A 6,000-nucleotide genomic window follows, 5' to 3' on the forward strand; every position below is an offset into this window, starting at 1 on the left:
AATAAAATCTTTAAAAATAAAATAAAGTCTGAAAACTTTCATATAAAATTAATAATTTTTAGGGTCTATTTTTAGACGTGGAGTCAGACAGACCTGGATCCCTTTCTGAGTTCTGCCACTTCTTGTGTGACCAAGAGTAAATGCCTTCATTCCTTGAGCCTCAGTTACATTATCTGTAAAATGGGTAGTTGAAGGATGTGTCCTAACATGTGTCTTGCATGATGCCTGATATCTAGTCAGTGCTCCAAAAACAGCAGCTGGGATGTGTTTCTCTTTCTGGAAACACTCCATCATTTTTGTTTTTGTTTTAAGATTTTATTTATTTATTTGACAGAGAGAGAGATCACAAGTAGGCAGAGAAGCAGGCAGAGAGAGAGGGGGAAGCAGGCTCCCTGCTGAGCAGAGAGCCTGACTCGGGGCTCGATCCCAGGACCCTGAAATCATGACCTGAGCTGAAGGCAGAGACTTAACCCACTGAGCCACCCAGGTGCCCCTCCCTCGTTTTTAATTTACAGGGTACCTACTATCGGTCATGAACTTCCGGCGCTGACTATACGAAGGGGACGCTTCATCTTCATGGTCCCGCTCCCTGGTTCAGTGTTTAAATTCATTATTCTCCAAGAGCCCAATCGCTACCCTCTTTAAACAACAAAACAACAAAACAACAAAAACAATTCTATCGAGATATAATTCACATGCCATACAATTCAACAATTCAATTTGTACAGTTCAGTGATTTGGGGTACATCAGCACAATTTTAGAATATTTCCATCACCCCCGAACAAAACTCCGTAACCATTAGCAATCACTCCCCATTCCTGCCCCAACTGAGATCACAACCCAAGCCAAAATCAAGAGTCAGTCCCTCAAGCAACTGGGCCACCCAGGTGCCCCTGTCTTCTTTCGTTTAACATAATGTTTTCAAGATTCGTTTACACTGGGGGCGCCAGGATGGCTCAGAGAGTTAAGCGTCTGCCTTTGGCTCAAGTGACGATCCTGGGATCCTGGGATCCAGCCCTGTGTCTGGCTTCCCGGCTTCTTGCTTGTGCTCTCTCTCACATGCTCTCTCAAATGAATAAATGAAAAACTTTTTATGTTTTTAAAGATTTTATTTATTTATTTCACAGACAAAGATCACAAGTCAGAGATCACAAGTAGGGGGCGGGGAGCAGGCTCCCTGCCAAGCAGAGAGCCTGACTTGGGGCTCGATCCTAGGACCCTGGGATCATGACCTGAGTCGAAGGCAGAGGCTTTAACCCACTGAGCCACCCAGGCACCCCAAATGAAATCTTTTTTTGAAAAATTCATTCATGGGGCGCCTGGGTGGCTCAGTGGGTTGAGCCTCTGCCTTCGGCTCAGGTCATTGTCTCAGGGTCCTGGGATCGAGCCCAGCATGGGGCTCTCTGCTCAACGGGGAGCCTGCTCCCTCCCCCTGCGCCCCCCCCCGCCCCCCCCCCCTCGCCGTCTGCCTGCCTTTATGCCTATTTGTGATCTCTGTCTGTCAAATAAATAAAATAAAATAAATCTTTAAAACAATTCATTCACAATGTAGTATTTATTACTACACAAGTCCTTCTGATTTTTTGGGGGGGTAAAATATACATAACATAACATTTACCATTTTCATCATTTTTAAGAACACACCTTGTGACACTAAACACATTCACGTTGCTCAGTGACCAACACAACCATCCATTCCCAGAACTTGTTGATCTTCCCAAACTGGAACTCTATATCCATTAAATACGAACACCCTATTTCCCCTCCTCTTAGCCCTTGACACCCACTATTTTCTCCTCTCCGTCTCCGTGAATCTGACTGCTCCAGGGAGCTCATATAAGTGGAACCTACAATATTTGTCCTTTTGTGATTACTTTATTTCAGTGAGCATAATATCTTCAAGATTTATCCATGTTTTAGCGGGTCACAGAATTTTCCTCTTTTTTTTTTTAAGATTTTATTTGTTTATTTGACACACAGAGATCACAAGTAGGCAAAGAGGCAGGCAGAGAGAGAGAGGAGGAAGCAGGCTCCCTGCAGAGCAGAGACTTGGGGCTCGATCCTAGGACCCCGATTTTCATCCTTCTTAAGGCTAAATAATATTCTGTTGTCTGTGTACACCATGATTTTGTTTATCTGTCCATTGTTGATGAACATTGGGGCTGTTTGCCTTTTTTGGCTATTATGAATAATTCTCTTATGAACATTCACACACAAGTTTTTAGGTGACGTGTGTTTTTCTCTTGGCTATATACCAGTGAGTGGGTATATGATAACTTTGTGTTTAACCTTTTTGAGGAAAGGCCAGACCACTTTCCAAAGCAGCCTTGCCACCCTTCACCTGCACCAACAAAGGAGGAGGATTCCAATTCCTTCGCCAACACTGTATTGTCTATCTTTCTTACTATAATTATCCTAGTGGATATGAAATAGGATCTCGTGATTCTGATTTGCATTTTTCTGAGGACTAATGAGGCTGAACATCTTTTCATGTACTCTTGGTCATTTTTTAAAGTTTATTTATTTAAGTAATCATCATGGGGCTCAAACTCACGACCCCGAGATCAAGAGTCAGCTCCCCACCTGCCTCGTCCTGGGAGGCATAGATTTCACCTGTCATCCTGAAGACAACAGTCTGCTGGTCATCAACAACCCCCCCAACCCCCAACCCCCAATCTTCGAGCTCTGCTCAGTCAGCCCCTAGGGCACCCCTTTATTTGGTTTGGGGGGGTTAGCATCCTGCCCGGCAGTTAGGCTCAAACCAGGAAAGACTTTCTCAGCCCCGCATCTTCCATCTAGCCCCAAATCCTTTTCATGCAATTCACATGACATTTACAAGCATGCTAGTTCTCTCCTGGTCCTGCTCTGGGGCTGGATCCAGAGCTGAAGGAGACCCACACCCTTTGGAGAAGCACCCTTAAGAAATCATGGTGACAAACTGTCCCTTCTGCTCCACAAGTCTTTGGTTCACCTCCCCCCCAGGTCAGTTACACAGGCAGCGCTGTCCTTCCTGGGCTGAGGCACTCACCCCCATGTAGCCCCTGCTTCCCTCTTTGCCACAATCTCCGCAAAGCCCCTGGTTCTGCCTTTGCTCATCATTCTTCCATGGCTCCCTGTTATCTCTCTGCTGGTCTTCATTTCTTTGCATCTGTGTTCCTCCATGATTCTGTCTCTTTCTTTTCCCCGGTCTCGTACCTGACCCAGAGACCCTTTTCCAGTCAATCCAGACGTCTGACTACCCCCCCCCCGACCTTACGATGCATTTCCAAACCTCCCCTGCTTTTGCCCAAGAGGTCCCTCCATCTCAGATGCCCTTCCTCCCCATGCCTTGATCAAAAGCTGTTGAAGAACCGACCTTGGCCTAGCACATACATACCTCTTCCTCCAAAGGTAGGATCAGTCCTTCCTTCCTGCCACTTCTGGTCATAGCCTAGATGCTGACCAGACCTGTACCAGAGTCACTAAAGACTCTTCCATGCCTCCCTGTTAAACTAGAGGTCCCCTGAGACCAGGAACAGCATTTAGGTCGTCTTTCCCAGCCCCTGGCCCCCCAGCAAAAGATCTATTACACACCAGGTGCCAAGCCAGGACATCCGGGCTCAAACTCCAGCTCTGCCACCTACCACCTCTATGAATCTCCCTGTGCCTCTGTTTCCTCATCTGTAAAATGGGGAGAAAATATCCATCCCATCCAGTCCCTGAGGGAATTCAATGACTTAACCCACACAAAGGGCTTAAGAAGCGTAGGCCGGACCCTGGCAAGTAGTCAATGCTGGGCAAACATCAGCTAGAAGTAATGATTTATCAAGTTGAAATGAGACCCTGCCCTTGCTTTAGAAAATCTTCATTTGAAGGGGGAGATGCGTTCTGTTTATCTTCAGGAGATTTTCTTAAATGAGAAGACCCCCCCCATGTCTCCCCAGCTTCCATCAAGAGAGGGGAGCCAGTCACCAGAAGCCATCAAAGTCATCTCCTTCCTTTCTTAGCATCAGAGGAACCATGGACCTCTTCCTCCTCCAGGAAGCCTTCCTGGATTGGATTCCTTCGAGGAACTTCTTTCCTCTGCCTTTCCTGGATGTGAAAGCCCAAGACCGCGGCCATCCCCTCCACCGTGCTTCCCATCTCGCACTTGAAGAAACTGGCACCAGAAAGAGGCTTAGGAGGAGAGGAAGGAGGTCAAGAGGGAAAGGGAACTCTGCAAGAGCAGAAGGTTGTGGAGGGGGAGGATTCATAAAAGTGGAGAAGGGTTTGTGTGTGTCCAGAGAGAGTGGGGAGCGGTTCAAGGAGGGGAAGAGAGCCCAGGGAAGGTAGGGGGTGCTCCTGAGGGTCGTGGGAAATCAAGGAGAGGGAGGGAGCTTGGAGGCAGAGTGAGCTCAGGGTGGGGTCCGAGATGGAGCTGGCACTGGGGGAATGAATGGGGTTGGGTGAGTCGGATGGGAGCCCAAAAGGGGGGAGGGAGGTTCCCACAGGGGTTGGGGCTCAGGGAGCTAGCCTCGAAGTCCCAGCCTCCGTCTATGCCCACCTGGGCTGGGGCCCCATACCTGTGGCTCCTCCCTTCTCAAACCCAGACCGCGGTTTGGGAGCCCCGCATCAAGCCCCCCGGGAAGACGGGGGTTAAAGGTGAGCGGGCACGAGCAGGTCCCAGACAGGGATTGGCAGGCGCCTGGGCCGGCGTCCCGGGCCATGTCTGTCCCACAGGCAGCCAGACGGGTGAGCGGCTGCCATCCACGTGCTAAGGAGAGAAGGAGGCACCCGATCAAGGGGCAAAGGACATTTCGAGCGGGCGGGGGCCGAGCAGTGCCCGCATCCACACCCGCTGCTAAAAGCCGGGCCCAGGGCGCAGTGCACAGAGCCCTCTGCCGCTGGCGCGGAGAAGACGCGGCCGCTGTCGGCCGTGGCCCCGGGAGCATCCCGCGTGAGCCCCGGGGCTCCGGGGCCCCCGGACTCCGCCCTAGCGGACCCTGTGGCGCTGCCTGGGACCCACCCCGCCAGCGGATCGCGCAGAATCCAGGTGAGGGGCGAGGAGGGCATCAGGTGGGTGCAGGTGCCTGGCCCAGGGGGAGTCACATCGTCCCCCAGGCTGGACCTGTCTCTGCACGTGTCAAAGGGGGAGGGACACTTCTCTGGCTCCCCGCGGCTGCTGGGGTTAATGCTCTTGTGTACCTGTCCTGGCCCAGCAGCCAGGAGGAGGAGGAGGCTAGCTCAGACCCCAGAGAGAGCTCAGGACTGAGAATCTGGGAATTCATCCTGCCGGCTCTACCAGGTGCACCCAGGTTCCCAAGGCCTCCTGGGGTCCCATGGGCTGGGTAAGGATTGAATGGTGGTCTGGGAACTCTCCAGGGAGCTGAGAGTGGGCTAAGGGAGGCAAGAGGGAGGCAGGAGGGAGGGCCCTCTTTCTCCCAGTTGCACCCTCTGCCCTGGACAGGTGTGGGTGCCATGAGAAGCTGGCCCCAGGTGGGCCCTAGGACCAGGAACAAGGGCTCAGAGCTCCCCCTGGCTGGGCAGGGAGAAGCCAGAGGTTACTGTGTGGCTGGGAAGCCCTGCGCATTCGTGACCACCAGACGTCCAGCCAACAGGTGTAGTTAGAAAAGCGGCAAAGGGCACTCCCACTGGTCCGGCCCAGGAAGCCCAGGCCTTCCTTCTGCCTCACAGCCACCCTCTCCCCACCTCAATGTCTCCTGAGGGCACCCTAGTGGGCAAAGAACCTGTGGTCAGGCCTGGCCTGGCTTTAGGAGTTTGGAGTTCTTGTCTGCATCGGCTGTGTGACCTTGGGCACGTCACTTCCTTTCTCTGGGCGTGGCTCTCCCGCTGTGATATGGGGAAACTTGTTTCTGGGTCACTTGGAGTGGAGATAGGGACAGGATTCAACCGGACACCAGGATGCTTTGGAGGACAGGGCAGGCCTCTCCAAGCAAGGTCCCTGTGGTCTGTCGTCGCAAGGGCGAGGATATCCCAGGGTCAGCTGGATCAGGGATTGGGTGGGGCCGGGGATCCGGCCC

The sequence above is a fragment of the Enhydra lutris genome, unplaced genomic scaffold (genome assembly GCF_002288905.1).
Source record: "Enhydra lutris kenyoni isolate GAN:26980312 unplaced genomic scaffold, ASM228890v2 scaffoldscaffold13, whole genome shotgun sequence".
In the NCBI taxonomy this organism is placed as follows: domain Eukaryota; kingdom Metazoa; phylum Chordata; class Mammalia; order Carnivora; family Mustelidae; genus Enhydra; species Enhydra lutris.